General features: G+C 52.0%; 1 protein-coding gene across 1 annotated transcript in view; it reads right to left on the bottom strand.

Moving 5' to 3' along the window:
- Positions 1 to 17,903, bottom strand: part of CORO2A (coronin 2A) — an 85,107-nt gene extending 67,204 nt beyond the window's left edge. Inside the window, exon 1 of the mRNA XM_073346008.1 lies at positions 17,782 to 17,903. The gene's annotated coding sequence lies outside the window, so the exon portion shown is untranslated. The remainder of the gene's footprint in view (positions 1 to 17,781) is intronic.
- Between the last annotated feature and the right edge of the window lie 942 nt (positions 17,904 to 18,845).

The raw sequence follows: 18,845 nt of genomic DNA on the forward strand, positions 1-18,845 counted from the left end.
AGAGATGCACAGCCTGTGACTCCTCCCTTTCACGTCCTTCCTGCCAGCTTTACATAGCCCCCAGCAAATAAGGCCCGCAGGTGCTCCCCTTTCACCAATTAGGCGTGTCATACTCAGCCAGCCCCAATTAATCCTTCTTAATTGGAGCTGGGCTAACAGGGACTTGGCTCAGGGCCTCCTGGCCACCACCCTGTTACAAGTACAGACCATCACTGTGGATCTGATCCTGCTCTCACTGAAGTCAACAGTGTTTCTGAATATGCTTTGCTATTATACACAGTTCCTAAGGACATAAAACCGGCCGGACTGAGTCAGATCAAAGGTCCGTCTACCCCGGAATCTTGTCATCCAACAGTGGCTGGTGCCAGGTGCCCCAGAGGGAATGAACAGACAGGAATCATCCAGTGATCCATCCCCTGTCAACCATTCCCAGCTTCTGGCAAACAGAGGCAAGGAACACCCTCCCTGCCCATCCTCGCTAACAGCCATTAATGAATCATAGAATCATAGAATATCAGGGTTGGAAGGGACCCCAGAAGGTCATCTAGTCCAACCCCCTGCTCAAAGCAGGACCAATTCCCAGTTAAATCATCCCAGCCAGGGCTTTGTCAAGCCTGACCTTAAAAACCTCTAAGGAAGGAGATTCTACCACCTCCCTAGGTAACGCATTCCAGTGTTTCACCACCCTCTTAGTGAAAAAGTTTTTCCTAATATCCAATCTAAACCTCCCCCACTGCAACTTGAGACCATTACTCCTCGTTCTGTCATCTGCTACCATTGAGAACAGTCTAGAGCCATCCACTTTGGAACCCCCTTTCAGGTAGTTGAAAGCAGCTATCAAATCCCCCCTCATTCTTCTCTTCTGCAGGCTAAACAATCCCAGCTCCCTCAGCCTCTCCTCATAAGTTATGTGTTTTAGACCCCTAATCATTTTTGTTACCCTTCGCTGGACTCTCTCCAATTTATCCACATCCTTCTTCAAGTGTGGGGCCCAAAACTGGACACAGTACTCCAGATGAGGCCTCACCAATGTCGAATAGAGGGGAACGATCACGTCCCTCGATCTGCTCGCTATGCCCCTACTTATACATCCCAAAATGCCATTGGCCTTCTTGGCAACAAGGGCACACTGCTGACTCATATCCAGCTTCTCGTCCACTGTCACCCCTAGGTCCTTTTCTGCAGAACTGCTGCCTAGCCATTCGGTCCCTAGTCTGTAGCTGTGCATTGGGTTCTTCCGTCCTAAGTGCAGGACCCTGCACTTATCCGTATTGAACCTCATCAGATTCCTTTTGGCCCAATCTTCCAATTGGTCTAGGTCCTTCTGTATCCTATCCCTCCCCTCCAGCGTATCTACCACTCCTCCCAGTTTAGTATCATCCGCAAATTTGCTGAGAGTGCAATCCACACCATCCTCCAGATCATTTATGAAGATATTGAATAAAACCGGCCCCAGGACCGACCCTTGGGGCACTCCACTTGATACCGGCTGCCAACTAGACATGGAGCCATTGATCACTACCCGTTGAGCCCGACAATTTAGCCAGCTTTCTACCCACCTTATAGTGCATTCATCCAGCCCATACTTCCTTAACTTGCTGACAAGAATACTATGGGAGACCGTGTCAAAAGCTTTGCTAAAGTCAAGAAACAATACATCCACTGCTTTCCCTTCATCCACAGAACCAGTAATCATAAAAGGCGATTAGATTAGTCAGGCATGACCTTCCCTTGGTGAATCCATGCTGGCTGTTCCTGATCACTTTCCTCTCATGCAAGTGCTTCAGGATTGATTCTTTGAGGACCTGCTCCATGATTTTTCCAGGGACTGAGGTGAGGCTGACTGGCCTGTAGTTCCCAGGATCCTCCTTCTTCCCTTTTTTAAAGATTGGCACTACATTAGCCTTTTTCCAGTCATCCGGGACTTCCCCGGTTCGCCATGAGTTTTCAAAGATAATGGCCAATGGCTCTGCAATCACAGCCGCCAACTCCTTCAGCACTCTCGGATGCAACTCGTCCGGCCCCATGGACTTGTGCATGTCCAGCTTTTCTAAATAGTCCCTAACCGCCTCTATCTCCACAGAGGGCTGGCCATCTCTTCCCCATGTTGTGATGCCCAGCGCAGCAGTCTGGGAGCTGACCTTGTTAGTGAAAACAGAGGCAAAAAAAGCATTGAGTACATTAGCTTTTTCCACATCCTCTGTCACTAGGTTGCCTCCCTCATTCAGTAAGGGGCCCACACATTCCTTGGCTTTCTTCTTGTTGCCAACATACCTGAAGAAACCCTTCTTGTTACTCTTGACATCTCTGGCTAGCTGCAGCTCCAGGTGCGATTTGGCCCTCCTGATAACATTCCTACATGCCCGAGCAATATTTTTATACTCTTCCCTGGTCATATGTCCAACCTTCCACTTCTTGTAAGCTTCTTTTTTATGTTTAAGATCCGCTAGGATTTCACCATTAAGCCAAGCTGGTCGCCTGCCATATTTACTATTCTTTCGACTCATCGGGATGGTTTGTCCCTGTAACCTCAACAGGGATTCCTTGAAATACAGCCAGCTCTCCTGGACTCCTTTCCCCTTCAAGTTAGTCCCCCAGGGGATCCTGGCCATCCGTTCCCTGAGGGAGTCGAAGTCTGCTTTCCTGAAGTCCAGGGTCCGTATCCTGCTGCTTACCTTTCTTCCCTGCGTCAGGATCCTGAACTCAACCAACTCATGGTCACTGCCTCCCAGATTCCCGTCCACTTTTGCTTCCCCCACTAATTCTACCTGGTTTGTGAGCAGCAGGTCAAGAAAAGCGCCCCCCCTAGTTGGCTCCTCTAGCACTTGCGCCAGGAAATTGTCCCCTACGCTTTCCAAAAACTTCCTGGATTGTCTATGCACCGCTGTATTGCTCTCCCAGCAGATATCAGGAAAATTAAAGTCACCCATGAGAATCAGGGCATGCGATCTAGTAGCTTCCGTGAGCTGCCGGAAGAAAGCCTCATCCACCTCATCCCCCTGGTCCGGTGGTCTATAGCAGACTCCCACCACTACATCACTCTTGTTGCACACACTTCTAAACTTAATCCAGAGACACTCAGGTTTTTCTGCAGTTTCGTACCGGAGCTCTGAGCAGTCATACTGCTCCCTTACATACAGTGCTACTCCCCCACCTTTTCTGCCCTGCCTGTCCTTCCTGAACAGTTTATAACCATCCATGACAGTACTCCAGTCATGTGAGTTATCCCACCAAGTCTCTGTTATTCCGATCACGTCATAGTTCCTTGACATCACCAGGACCTCCAGTTCTCCCTGCTTGTTTCCAAGGCTTTGTGCATTTGTATATAAGCACTTGAGATAACCTGTTGATCGCCCCTCATTGCCAGTATGAGGCAGGAGCCCTCCCCTCACAGACATTCCTGCCTGTGCTTCCTCCCGGTATCCCGCTTTCCCACTTACCTCAGGGCTTTGGTCTCCTTCCCCCGGTGAACCTAGTTTAAAGCCCTCCTCACTAGGTTAGCCAGCCTGCTGGCAAAGATGCTCTTCCCTCTCTTCGTAAGATGGAGCCCGTCTCTGCCCAGCACTCCTCCTTCATGGAACACCATCCCATGGTCAAAGAAACCAAAGCCTTCTCTCCGACACCACCTGCGTAGCCATTCCTCCATGGACCTATCCTCCATGAACTTACCTAGTTCTTTTTTTAACCCTGTTATAGTATTGGCCTTCACAACATCGTCTGGCAACAAGGTCCATAAGTTGACTGTGCGTTGTGTGCAGGGCCATCCCTAGCCATTTTGGTGCCCTACGCAGCCCCCCCGCCGGGGGTGGGGAAGGTGGCTCCAGGCCCCTGCAGGGGGGACTGGCCCCAGGTCCCCACAGAGGGGGCAGGAGCTGGCTTGGGGGGCAGGAGGGAACTGCCCCCCCAGCATGAGCGACCGGAGCAGGTTGGGGCCGGGTCGCTTCACCTCCTGCCACCTGGTGAGTGCAGGGCAGGCCCGACCCGACCCCGCACTCACAGGGCAACGGTAAGTGAAGTGACCCAAACCCAGCCCGCTCCACTCTGCTCCCAACCTTGGGGCTCGGGAGACAGGGGGAACTGACCCCCAGCACACACCGGCAGCATGGCTGGGAGCCAGCGGCGCGGGGCGGGCTGGGTCACTCCGCTTACTACCACCCGGTGAGTACGCTCAGGGGAAGGGGTGGAGTGGGGCGGGGGCTTTGGGGAAGGGGTGGAGTGGGGGCAGAGCAGGGATGGGAAGAGGCGGGGCTGGGGCAGAGCAGGGGTTGGAGCAGCATGCAACTGCGTAGGGCACCAGGAAATTTGGTGCCCCAAATTTCCTGGTGCCCTACACAGCTGCATACTTTGCATATGGGTAAGTACGGCCCTGGTTGTGTGAAGAGGTACTTCCTTTCATTTGCTTTAAACCTGCTGCTTATTAATTTCATTGGGTGATCCCTAGTTCTTGTGTTACGATGAGTATACAACACTTCCTTATTTACTTTCTCCACACCAGTCATGATTTTATAGACCTCTATCATATCCCCCTTTAGTCATCTCTTTTCCAAGCTGAAAAGTCCCTGTCTTATCAATCTCTCCTGATACAGAATCTGTTCCATATGCCTTATCATTTTTGTTGCCTTTCTCTGAACCTTTTCCAATTCCAATACATCTTTTTTGAAATGGAGCAACCAGATCTGCATGCAGTATTCAAGACGTGGTAGTACCATGGATTTATATAGAGGCAATATGATATTTTCTGTCTTATCTATCCCTTTCTTCATGATTCCCAACATTGCTGGGTTTTTTGACTTTTTGACCGCTGCTGCACATTGAGTGGATGTTTTCAGAGAACTATCCACAATGACTCCAAGGTCTCTTTCTTGTGTGGTAACAGCTAATTTAGACCCCATCATTTTATATGGATAGTTTGGATTACGTTTTCCAATTGTGCATTACTTTATATTTATCAGCATTGAATTTCATGTGCCATTTTAGTGCCCAGTCACCAGTTTTGTGAGAGCCCTTTGTAGCTCTTCACAGTCAGCTTTGGACTTAACTATCTTGAGTGGTTTTGTATCATCTGCAAATGTTGCCACCTCACTGTTTACCCCTTTTTCCAGATCATTTATGAATATGTTGAATAGGACTGGTTCCAGAACAGATCCCTGGGGGCCACCACTATTTACCTCTCTCCATTCTGAAAACTGACCATTTATATCTACCCTTTGTTTCCTATCTTTTAAACCAGTTACTGATCCATGAGAGGACCTTCCTTCTTATCCCATGAGAGCTTACTTTGCTTAAGAGCCTTTGGTGAGGGACCTTGTCAAAGGCTTTCTGAAAATTTAAGCACACTATATCCACTGGATCCCCCTTGTCCACATGCACACTGACCCCCTCAGAGAATTCTAGTAGATTGGTGAGGCACGATTTCCCTTTACAAACACCATGTTGACTCTTCCCCCAACAAATCGTGTTAATCTGTGTCTGATAATTCTGTTCTTTACTACAGTTTCAACTAATTGGCTTCGTACTGCAGTTAGGCTTACCTCATTATTAGCTGTTAATTAATCGTGAAAATACAGCAAATTACTACGTCGCTGGTGCAGAAGCAACAGAAGCATGCCATAGTATTATCCAGAGTTACTCACATGGATCACTTGACTGGGACAGCAAACTGAATAGTGGTTTTTTCCAAGAATCGCCCATAGCGAATATTGATACATCTTGCTAGGACAGAAACTTTGTGTAATGCAAACAATATATTAGCTCCTCTTTCAACTGAGAAAACAATTAAAGACTTGGCTGAAAAGGGCATATTTTCTCTGTGGCCATTGATGCCTCAAACCATAGATGCTGACTCCGTGAGTGCTCCAGGGCTAGAGCACCCACGGAAAAAACAGAGGGTACTCAGCACTCCCCACTCACCCACCAATTAGCTGTTTGGCGGGTCCAACTGATCGGCGGTGGGTGGGAGGCACTAGGGGGGAGGGGGAAGAGCTGATCAGCTGTTTGGTGGCAGGCGGGAGGCGCTAGGGGGAGGGTGGGGAGCAGGGGCAGGAAGAGGCGGAGCGCACTCGGGGGATGGGGCAGAGCAGGGGCGGGAAGAGGCGGAGCAAGGGCGGGGCCTCAGGGCTGAGTGAGGTTGGAGCACCCCCAGGGAAAGCTGAAAGTCCGTGCTTGTGCCTCAAACCATGGGAATATCAGAAATGTTTCTGACAGTTGTCCTTCACCGCACAGTTGCAAGGGGAGCAGTCCTTTGTCTACCTGATTATTTTCAAGGCAGCAATGAAACTGCGTTAGGACTATTTGAGAATGTGAAAAGCATACAGAAATGGTTTGACCTTTGACAACGGATCATCCTTTGCAGCGGATAATGATAACATTAACTTTGGGAGATACCACTCAGGCTACAAATGAATGAAACATAAGAATGACTATTTGCTTCCAGCTAATTGCCCAGCTCATAAACTGCAATAATACAGCAAACTACGCTATAGATAAGTCAACATTTGATCTTGAAGGTCTTGTAATAAAAGTTTTCAATCACTTTCCTCATCTGCCAAACGAGTTTCGGAATTACAGGAGATACTTCATTTGGTTAACCTTGAATACATGGAAATGTTGAGGCACCTCCCCAAGGATGAGTCTCTCTACACCCTGCAGTTGAAAGGATCTTAAAATATTTTCCAGCTATTCAAGTTATTTGTGTACATTAAGTGAGGACTGCACAGCTGCAATTGTTACTTTTTTAAGGATGACAAAGATGGGGATAATGGAGAAAAACTTCCAGTATTGAAAACTACTTCTATTTCTTCCACAGTGTGCTAAAAGTTTTTTTATGATACAGTTTTAAAATTAAAAATCTGATCTCGTATGTGCTGAAGTTTATGACACAATGGATTCATTAAAGAGAAAGTAACAACAACAAAGTGGTGACAGATTCTTTGGTCATAACTGTAACTTTTATCTAAAAACACACCATCACAAAGCAGAAAAAATTCATTCAGTGGTGTGCAATAGCTCTCAAATACCTGACTTCACGTTTTTATTTCAATGAACAAAACAACTTTAATCTGATTCAGCCACTTTCGCTGAAAAAAATGCTGACTTTTCAGGAAATTGTAAGCATCACTGAAGGGTTGGATTGTTTGTTTAAGGAATAGCGTGCACTGAGAGATTCTGTAGAGTGCGTGTTGCATGCTGCAGGAGTCTGGTTGTACTAGGGAATGGTCTAATGCTCTATCTTCAAATCCTAGTTCTCCCAATTCCTTAAAACTTGTGGAACTTATGTCCTTTCTTATTTCAAATGCAGCCATAGAAGGTATATTTTCCTTGAGTGAACAGTCTGGGACAGATTGCAGAAACCTGCAACATATTTAGTCTTTTAAGGATGAGCTTCAATTAAAGTTATTTTCAGTTGTACATGTAAAGAGTTTTATGAACTGATTTCAAACAACAAAGATGTTGTGAAATGTATTAAAACTATTAAGTACCATTGCACTGTATACTTCAGACCAGTAGAAATGTACACTTAAGAGAAAAATACATGATATGCTAAGAGAAATGGTGTTTCCCAAAAACGTCCCTTAAAATAAAGTGTTTATTTTTCATGTGGTTTTCCCTTACTTCCATCCAACAGAGGTAATCACCCTAGACAGTGTATGGTGGTGATCATGAGCACTGCACTTCAGAGCGAAGGCTGTCACCCTGCCCTGCAAACCCTTGCAAAGGTGAAGCCAGGGCGTAAATCAAAGCCCTTATGTAAGGATGTGCAGGATCAGGACCCCAGAGCAAGGTGTTTGGTTACTTGTGTTCTTCTTTGATTACGTGTCTAGTCTGTATTAAAGTCAAATTAGATGAAACCTCAGCGAAATAATGACATGGGCTGGTTAAATTTCAAGAGAAAGCAGTAAGATAAACACTGATTCGTTATATTTGGCTAATGTAGTTACAGAGGTGGCTGGCCTTTGGTTAGGCTGCCTTGCATTCTTGTTTCCAATGGGAACCTTTTTTTCGGTATTTGTATCATTAATGAAATCTATAAAATCTGCTTTGGCCAGGCCTGCAATGTCACTGACAGTTACCTAGGAGAGCTCTCGGTTAGCACTCAGTGGGTGTGTTTCAGAGTTCCTGACTGCTATTCTGACTTCAGGTCCTAAGCAAGCTGGGCCAAAGTTTCAAATAGCGAAGAAATCTGTGCTTTAGAAAACGATCTGTAGCCTGGCTCAGGGTACGCTCTATGAAATGCTGGTTTGAATAATAAGTGATCATCTTCCTTCCAATAATATATGCACCATGTACGGCCCAGCAAATAATTCAGCACGAGCCCGCATGTGGGGCTGCTGGTCTAGAAGCTCAACACTGCCTGCAGAGATGGGACATCATGTGACATGAAGGACAGGACCAGTTTCCCAGCTGTGAGATCTGTCAGACCAGGAAATACCCTGCCCAGGATAGTAGGAGAAAGCCCAGCACTGGGTCCATTCCAGAGAGGACTGGGAGGGCACTTGGGAATTGATCATGCAGGCTGCAGTTCGTGCCTTAGCAGAGAGGCCGACACTAGTAGGTCTTTCCCAGGTAATGCCAGTAAGGGGCATCAGTGAGCTGAAGGAGAAGAGGGAAGGGAAGGAGGCCATTTGTTTCGACAAGTGGTTACTCCCGTTTCCGTACCCATTCAGTCCTTGGTCTCTTTGCTTCGCCTGCCACCAAGACAGCCCCCGTGGTGATGCAGGGAGGCTGGGTGTGCGTGTGAAATGGACGCTTGTCGGCCAGGAACTAAAGGCTGATGCTCCCGACTCGCAGCCACATGCTCGTTGCGAGGCTAGACTGGAGCCCAGGCCAGGGTGCTAAGAGGCTCCATAACCTGACCAGGCTCTTCAGCAACCCAGTCTGTCTAAAAGTGATGGGCTGGATTCTTCCATCCACGCTCCCCCTGGCTTTCAGAGAGCTCCACCCTGTGACTATTAAGAGCAGCATTGGACCCAGAGATTCAACCTTCTCAGTGCATTACTGGGGTTGAGCTACGCCGTCTTTTCCCAACCCCCTGCCGGCTCTGCGTCTGTTCTAGTCTCTGGCTGGGCTATGTCTAACATGGGCCTCAATGCAGCAGCCGGTTTTTGAATCTGTGCCCAGCCAGGCACAGCAACGGTGCTGTGTAAATGATAACTGTGGCAGGAGGATGGTAATCTCTGCTTCCAGCCCAGTCCCAGTACCCTGGCTCTGCAATCCACCCCACTGATTCCACATGAGTGGGGGTGGCAGGGCTGGCTCGGTGTTTGAGTTCCAGTGATATTAATGTTATCTGGCCCGCCTTGCCCTGCCTGTCATAAAACCTAGTGAGACACTCCCCCATAGTTAAATCCTGCCCTGATTGAGCCCTCAGAGTTCAGTGGGGCTGTGTGGGCACAGATGAGGGCAGCATGCAGCCCCTAGGGCCTCCCTGGCAGTTATCTAATCAGTTTCCATGGACTTTGCATGTGAGTTCATTAATACAATGTAATAAAGATTGGAATTTTCGGTTCATTTTTCTTCCTTATTTTCTCTGTCACTTTGTCCCAGGCAGGTGCACAAGAAGCTTTCAGATGAGCTCTCTGAAAATCCCTGTCCTTGGCAAGCCTCTCCTGGTCTTTCAGGGTCGGGTGAAGCGTAAGCCCAGATCCGAGCTCATTCCTTGTAATGCAAAGGTCCCCAGGCAGAATACAGTCGACACGCAGCCATTTCTGTCCCGCAGACCCAAGCGCCACCGCCGCTGCCCGGGGGGAGGGTTTCCATGTGAGGGGAGATAGTGTCACACAGGAAACAAGCCCGGAGCAGCTGGGTACTGCTAGCTTGCTGCGTGACAACAGGCAGCGCACTGCAGCTCTGGGTTTGCAAGTGAACACCGCCGCACCAGGCGGCTGGCAGGGGCGATTCGTTAAGGCTGTTAAGGGCTGTGGAGATGGTGCATGTGATTGTTGTACATCGTGTGGCCCTGCAGGGGTATGTCCAGTGCAGAGAATCAGCTAGGCCTTTTCTGCTGTTGTCATGGGAATTCCCTGTGCAGACCAGGCTGCTTTGCTTCTATTGGCAAAAGTGAAAACCTTTCCCGTGCCGTTCAGCCCAAGCCAATGCAGCCTCTCCGGCATCTCTAGCATGTTCGGCAGACGCTCAAGATACATATGACTGGCCGTGTTGCTCGCCTGACCTGCCCCTGTGAAGCCCAAGGCCCTGCAGCAGGTGGGTGCTGCAATCACTAGGTCGAGCAAAGCAGGACGCACAGAACCACTGTAATCAGAGGGTCCTGTCATCTCATTAATACCACTCCATTTTCTTCTTGTCGTGGGAGCAAAAGGAGCTGCCATTCTGGGTCAAACCATTTCCTGTGCTATCCTGCCTGACGCAGCACCCGAGAGCAGATGTTTTAAAGAGGAACTGTTGACCAGCCCCAGCAGTAAGCCTATTTGCCTATGAAGTGTTATGTAGGTAGATGTGTGAAATTCCTTCCTGACCCCAGCTATAGTGAGCAGTTTACACCCTGAAGCATGAAATTTGACTAATCTTAGCATCTCAGCTTGCAGAATTACACATTACAGATGTTCATCAAGGGTTTGATCCTGCATTCAATGGGTCAATCTTGAAAGACCATCCAGCCAAGTATTTACCTCCCTGACTTCCTGCTCCAGTGACTGGCAAGTGCCACTTTGGCCTGCGCTTCCCAAGGGGCTCAGCAACCACTGTCGGGGACAGAGTCTCACAAGAGTTCAGCAAGTCGGGGCTGTCCATGCAGGTCGCAATGGGTGCTGCTTGACTCTTTTGGAAAGATGGCCAAGACTACATCTCCCAGCATGCAATGTGCCCACTTTTAGGGGGTCCAAAGGGAAGGTAAGCTATCTTGAGAACCTGGCCCCAATTGTGGGTGCTGTGCCCTTGGGAATCTGGCCCTGAGCTTTCTTGAGAACCTGGCCTTAGGTGAGGAAAGTTTCCATGGGTTGGCTTGGAACTAACTGCCGTTTAACTTCACTGAGTGCCAGCTGACCCTCCTGTCCTTGAGACGGTCACCACAGTTTACTACGCCCAAGAACGCACAGTGTCCAGCACTGCACCTTAGCTGGTTGGAGGATGCCTGGTGCGAAGAGAACACAAGGAAACTCCTCCCCACCAACCCACACTTTATTTTGGTCTGACTATAGTGGCCCCGAAAGACGTTGGATTTACACAGCTAGGGTGACTGAAATCTGCTGTGTAGGAGTGAGTTCCACTACACCTTTCACACAGCTTTGAGCAGATCCTGTTTTTTCTCTGCATCCCAGGGCTTCGCAGCCCCACCTTGCTCTGTTTGCTCGAGAAGGAGGTTGTGTCACACTCTGCAAAGCCAGTGATTCTTGTGTATATTTGGCACAAAGGCAACTGGATTACATTGCTTGAAAACGAGCCAGACTGTGTTTGAAGATATGCCAGAACTCATCACAAAAGCATCAAGGTGCAGGAGGTGTCTCCATGTGTTACGAATTCTTCATACACCATTAGGGACAGTAATACAGCTCCTGCCCTCTCCACCTCACTCCATGGCTGAGCATCAACCCATTCACCACCTCTACTGGCAGGAGGATATAGAAATCTGCCTGGCCTCTGCTAAGACTGCCAACTTCCTGCCACTTGTGACCATGATCTCTGTGACTGAGAGCTCTGGGTAGGCAGTTCTATTGCACCTATCACTGTACCAGCTAGACACCAGCCTAATATGGATGCTTGTCTGCTAGGAGGAGGGCTAGGCCCAGGAGTTCATTGCACAAAGGCCACTGACCAGCCATGACTCATTGATGACTGTATGTCACAACCAGCCTTTGTTGGAGGCATGTTTCACAGCTGTCCCCGCTATTAGCGGACCCCATCAGCATCCACCCACATGCACGCCCCAGCCCAACAGCTGCTGAGTTGGTTACAACAATAATTATTCATTTGTATCACAATAGCACCTACAGACCCCACCCAAGCTCAACGCCATATTGTGCCAGGCACTGAACCTACCACAATGAGAGAAAATCCAGGTTCCAGAGAGTTCATCATGTAAGAAGGCAGCACAGACATAAGAAGGGTACCCCATAGCACCAAGGTCCCTTAGCCACCCAACCAGTCCTCCTGGTACACGGGAGCAGATCTCTCCAGACTCACCTTCCCTCTAAGCCCTCCAGTTGTACAGTTTGCCATTAAACACTGGTCAGGATTCACAATCTTCCTCCTCCCGCTCAGTCTAGCAAACCCAAGTAGGGCCCTTAACACCCTTTCCCTTGTGCCGCCGACACCTGGAGGCTCTGGCACTGCAAGGACTTTGCTTTTGAATGAAGATGATCACGGTGCCGTGGTGGCTTTCTCCTGAGCCTCACCCCATGCTAGCCCCGCAGCTCAGGCCAACTGAAAGCCCAAGCTGACTGCTCAGCATTACAGTGAGCCAAAAAATATCAAATGCCTAGATGTTGGACATGAACATGCTGTGAAAAGCATATCCCCTTTTCTGACCAGCTGTGCTCAGTACCAGGCTTGGCCTGTCTCCATTAGTGCCTCCCTCTGCACAGTGACAGATTTACTGCTGTGAAGTTCCTGGGGGTTCTTCAAATGCACATCATCTAAGGGGGGTGAGGCAGTATCTCAGAGTCGACAGTGACTAGGGAGCAGCTCACTGCAGCTCCGGGGTGCAGTTCTCCCAGTGCTCACCCTGCAGCTCCCACAAACACAGCACTTGCAAGCCCAGTTATTGAGATGAAATGGACCCGATTGCTATGCTTCTGCCTCGAAACTGGGGAGTGGGATCCAGGCTGGAATCACAGTGTAGACAGACAAGCTAGCTGGAGCAGAGGCTTTGTGCATACAGATGGATAGGGGCTTGGGCCTTTCCAAGATATTTCTGTCCAGGCTCCATGGCAACTCTTTAGATAGGCAGGATGATATGGATTGATTTGCTGGCACATCCTAGTGGACTGAAGGAATTTGAAATGACTTTGACTGATGGAGCTGGAGCTTGTTTTGCAATCATTTTAATTTGTTGAACGAACCTGCTGCAAATAACCTTGACTTGGGTTAAAATATGTCCCCTTCCCTTTGTCTCCAAATCCAAAGCATCGCTATAGGGCCTTCCAGGTGGCTAAGGATAAAACAATGATTCCTTCACCCCTTCCTGTAGCAAGAGATGGTCACCCCAGCTCAAGAGACAATCAAAGGGGTCCAAAGACATTCAACAAAAACGATCAGAGGCCCTTAGAGCGTTTTCCCTCTCAAGGGAGACTGAAAAGAGGAGGGCTGAATAGTGCTGCGGAGACAAATGAGCGAGGACGTGCTGAGGTCGACAGAATAACAAATGGGACAGCAGAGGTAATTGGGCCATTCCTACGGACCCTTTTTCCAACACAGAAAAGAAGAGACATTCAATGAAACTAAAAGGGAACTTGTGTGTCAAACCGATACACAGAAATACCTCATCAGTCTGTGGAACTCATTGCCACAATCTCTCAACCATGTCCAAGAGTTAAGCGGGTTAAAATTGAACAGATATAAGCCCTTGTGCTTCAGGGCAGAAGCCAAACACAGACTGCCTAGGCTCAGGCTGAAACGTCACCAATTGCCGGGTTATTGCCTAACGGTCCATTATGGGGATACCTGCACCTTCCTCCGAAGCAGCTGGTGCTGGCGTAAGAGACAGGATTCAGGGTGGGACGGCGTGCTGGTCTGATGTAGAATGGCCACGTGCCGGCGTGCTGGTCTGATGTAGAATGGCCACGTGACGGCGTGCTGGTCTGATGTAGAATGGCCACGTGCCTGTGTTCCATGGACTGGACCGTGATCCTGGCCTAGGGGAGGGGAGGGCATCGTGCTGGCAGAGTGTGCAGCGGATAGAGCTCTGCGGAAACCTTCACTGATGGACTGTTACACAGAGTGCCCTGGAGAACAGCAATCATCATTATACTCCAGAGCAGCGGCTCTCAACCTTTCCAGACGACTGTACCCCTTTCAGGAGTCTGATTTGCCTTGCGTCCCCCCAAGTTTCACCTCACTTAAAAACGACTTGCTTCCAAGATCAGACATAAAAATACAAAAATGTCACAGCCCGCTAGTACTGAAACATGGCTCACTTCCTCATTTTGACCATATAATTATAAAATAAATGGATTTGAACACAAAATACTGTACTTACATTTCAGTATAGTACATAGAGCAGTAAAAGCACGTCACTTGTCTGCATGAAATTTTAGTTTGTACTGATTTTGCTAGTGCTTTTTACGTAGCCTGTTGTAAAACTAGGTAACTATCTGGATGAGTTGATGGACCCCCTGGAAGACCTCTGCGTACCCCCAGGGATACGTGTGCCCCTGGTTGAGAACCGCTGCTCCACAGGATTCACAAGTCAGTGGCCCACGTGTGCTCCACGATACAGGAGTGCTGGTGCGAGAGCTCCCATAGACTGGGATGGACCTAGCTCAGGCCCACAAAAAGCTGCAATGCTCTGAATTCAGAACATCCCAGTGCATTTGAAAGAGCCTTCGAGTCAGCTGGTAGAGTCTGTCTTTCCTGGAGGGTTGGGTGAGGAGGAGGGAGATTAGGCCCTTGTGGCTGTCATGTGAGCAGAGCAGCAGGTCTGACTTCGTTGGGGATTTTTTAAAAATTATGGATGAAAGCCTGGCTCCACTGAAGTCAGTCGCAAAACTCCCATTAGCTTCAGTGCATTGGAGACAACACAAAGATACAACGGCCCAAAGCTGGGAGTGCCGCGGCTGCCCATCCACAGAAAGGCACGCGGGGGCGAGGAGGATCTCCAGCACCACGTACGATGGAGGGGGAGAATGGAACAAGACACAGGCTGCACAGTGCTGGTCAGAACTACTTTGGGCGGCCATTTGCACTTTTCCTGAGGGTTTTCACAGTAGTTATTGCTTTTGGCTGACAGAGCAGAGGCTCTGCCTTATGTTACAAATGCATCTGCAGCAGGGAGCCCTTTGTATGTCTGCTATGAAGTCCATGGGCCATATTCTGCCCACAGCTATGCTCCTGCAGCTTCAGCGAAGTCAATGGGGTCACACCGATGTAACTGGATTTGGGCCTGTAATGGCTACAATAAAAAGGTACTTGGAATTAACTGGAGGAAGAATCCCAAAAGAGTATCACATGGTAAAATGGACCGAGCCACACACCTGCCTCAGCGGTTTGCAGGCACAGGAAACGCAGAAGAAGCTGCTTCATTCTTACTACACAATCCCGCTTCCCCTGTGCACATCTCCACTGACTCCAATGCGGAGAGCGTCCCACAGACGTCTCGAGTCTTCCAGGAGAAAACATCACCTGGGGAACTGAACATTTTGCAGACCCCATCCACACGATGCACCCCCAATTCCACACAGCCTCAGGAGCCTGATCCTGCACAGTGATGAGCACCCTCTAAAAGCTGCTCAGCAGCACTTTGCAAGGTCAAGCTCGGAGTGAGCCCCTTACAGCCCAGGGTCCTTCAGCAAGCACGCCGATGTCTCTGCTGTTATGCCAGAGGGGATGGCTTAGCCTTGGGGATCATATACAGAGATTCCTTGGAGCCAAAGGTTCAAATCCTGGCAGGGTCAACTCATTCCTTTATCCTTCTCAGGGCAGTACACTGAGCTGCATGTGGCCTGCTGCATCGGGATCAGGGGGTTCAGTAAATCCTCCATCCTCCTCATACCACCAAGCTGTACTGGAGGCAGGAATGCCCTGGCACTGACTACAGAAAGCAGGAAGGGGCACTAGTGAAACACCTGTGTTCTGCACTCACCCAGCTCTGCTAGTCATCTCCCTGGTGCCTGGCACTGATGGTAACAAGGCAGCATTAGCTGCCACTGCACTGGACCCCTTGGAACAGGTGGATGGGTGGCATGACTGCCCTCACCCAGAGAGGTGACTGTTGATTAGACATTAGGATTCCCTGCCTGTCACTGGGCAGCTTCTGAGCTGGATTTAAAATAAGCATTAAGTTGTGTCCTGCCTCTGAGAAACAGCAGCAAGCAGAGCCCAACAGGCAGCATCTGGGGGTCTGGGACCAAGCTACACATAGTATGGGACCTGGGCTGGTGAAGCTGTTCACAGCCAGCTTTGCATGCTCCTAATTGTGGGGGACTCTCTGCACAACCTTGGGCCAGCCAGTTTCTCTGCCTGCAGCTCACTCGCTGTGCCCCCCCTTCCTCCAGGGCTTCTGGAAGGCAACGTTCCCATGTCTGTAAAGACCCTTGGGAAAGTGACCAGAAGAGTGCAAAGGACATTATCATAAGCCTGTGCCAGGAATCCGAATTGACAGTAGTAACAGCTGACCTGTCACCGTGGACAAATAACGGCCGACCCACCAGCTTGAACTGGTGACTGCAGCTCATGGCTCTGCTTCCTGAGTAACCCACCTAACGATCCCAGAGGACCGGATATTGGAGTCCAGCCCAGATGACCAACTAAAAGCTGGGTAGGATCCAGAAGCAGCCGCCTCCAGGGGCAAAGGGCAGCTACACTATTGGGACAGGGACTCTTCTGTGCAGAAATATCGTACCCGGCCCCTACGTGGAAAGGGCCTGCTGCCGGAGTCACAGCAGAGAAGTGAAGAGTGGCTGTCTACCTCCTCACTCAGGTGCACCAGTCACCTCCCTGGAGGAGCAGAGAGCAGACAGCGTTTGTCTCTGGGAGATTAATTCAGAAAAGAGAAAGCCCAACGTCTAGAAAAAGGTGAAATGCTGGTACTGCATTTAGCATGTGGAGAGTCCATTGCTCACATCAGGCCACTGCCCCACAGAGAATACAGGCCACGCACCCCACCCCCATATACACCAGATACTATCTTCTGTTCCTGCTTGTGTGTGCACATGCATCGTGTGTGAATGAGAGCGCAAATGTGCGTGTCTATGTACAGTTGTGTGCGCGCGTACCCTATGCCTGTCCACTCACGTGTGTTCCCCAAACACCGTTCTCCACTAATACACTGGCCCAGGCCTTCAGCTGCGTAAATGTGTGCAGCCCCATCAAGCCCTGCACTTGGGATGACAAATGTAGCAAGGGAATGGCACTTGTCAGAAAAGGATCCACCAAGCCCCCCAGGTGGAAGCTGCTGGCTTCCAAGGTCTTTTGGAATCAGTCTCTAGCCATGCACTGGTCACTGAGCTTTTCCTAGGCCCTTCACTTGCCGCATTGTCAACAAAGGACCAGGGCTCTGGCCCTCCGCAATAATTAGCGCGTGGTAGGCAGGACGAGAGACATTAGGCAAGATCCCCCAGTCAGTCCCCTCTCCTGAGGGGCGGCACAGACCCGTGTCCCAGGGCAGGGACTCGGCACAGGCCCGTTCCCATTTCGCGAGGGCTGACGGCAGGCTCCTTGCGCTGCCCAGCGTCATGCAGAGCACAAAGACACGGGGCAGGGCTATCCCCCCGGAGTGCAGAACACAAGCCTCTTACCGCGCTTCACCCTTAAAGCGCATCATTGCCATGGCCGGCACTTGCAGCTTCCCCCTGCTCCGGCGGGAGCCCACCCGACAGACCCCCGAGCCCCAACCCTCAGCGAAGCCGCCTGCGTGACCCCCTCTCTATAACTGCACCCGGCGGGGCTGGCTGCTGCCAAGGGCTCGCCGCCTGCAGAGCCTAATCCACCCGCGCGGCAGAGAAGGGAGACGCCGGGTCCGTTTGCAGGGAATGCCGCTGGCCGCCGGAGAGCCCCCCAGCCCGGCAGCACGGGAAGGGCGATCTGGGGTTCCCAGGCAGCGGCGCGGGGCTCGCACGATGCCCGGCCGCCCCGGCAGGTGCGCGGCCCGCCTCCCCGCCGACCGCCTCCTACCTTCGCGGCGCGCCGCGGACCCCGCCAAGCCCGCGCCCCTCTCGGCCGCAGGGACCCCAGGCTCCGGCCCCTCCGGGCGCCGTCCGCCAGTGCCGGGCGAGCCCCGCGCCCCGCCAGCCGCCGCCGCCGCGAACCAGGCGGGCTCCCAGGGCGGCCGGCGGCGGGGAGCCGGGGAACGCCCCACGCAGGGGGCGGGTCCGCCGCGCACCGGGGAGCCCTGCGGGGGGGGGGGCGAGCCGGGGAGCCCTGCGGGGGGGCCGAGCCGAGCCGGGGAGCCCTGCGGGGGGGCCGAGCCGAGCCGGGGAGCAGAGCCGGGGAGCCCTGCGGGGGGGGGCAGAGCCGAGCCGGGGAGCCCTGCGGGGGGGCCGAGCCGAGCCGGGGAGCCCTGCGGGGGGGCCGAGCCGAGCCGGGGAGCCCTGCGGGGGGGGCAGAGCCGGGGAGCAGAGCCGGGGAGCCCTGCGGGGAGCCCTGCGGGGGGGGGCGAGCCGGGGAGCCCTGCGGGGGGGGAGCAGAGCCGGGGAGCCCTGCGGGGGGGGTCAGAGCCGGGGAGCAGATCCGGGGAGCCCTGCGGGGGGGGGTCAGAGCCGGGGAGCAGAGCCGGGGAGCCCTGCGGGGGGGGGCAGAGCTGGGGGGCCCTAAGGGGGAGCGCCCGGCGGAGCCCTGGCCAGAGTCGGGGGCAGCCTCGGGCCGCGGAGTCCCTGCGGCGGGCGAGAAATGAGCCGGGCGGGCGGGAGACAAGGGGGGTCCTGCTCCCCCGGGGGTCCTGCCCCGCCCCGGCTCCCCCCCACCCCGGCCTGCTCCCCCGGGGGTCCCGCCCCGCCCCGGCTCCCCCCCGCCCCGGCCCGCTCCCCCGGGGGTCCCGCCCCGCCCCGGCTCCCCCCCACCCCGGCCCGCTCCCCTGGGGGTCCTGCCCACCCCGGCTCTCACCCCCCGCCCATCGCGCTCCCCTGGGGGTCCTGCTCCTGGCCCCGCCTGGGCTCGCTCCCCTGTGTCCTGCCCGGGTCCGGGCTCGCTCCCTGGGTGCGCTGGCCGCAACCCGCCCCCGCCCAGACAGGACGTGGCGA

Source organism: Lepidochelys kempii, chromosome 5 (assembly GCF_965140265.1).
Source record: "Lepidochelys kempii isolate rLepKem1 chromosome 5, rLepKem1.hap2, whole genome shotgun sequence".
Classification (NCBI taxonomy): Eukaryota; Metazoa; Chordata; order Testudines; family Cheloniidae; genus Lepidochelys; species Lepidochelys kempii.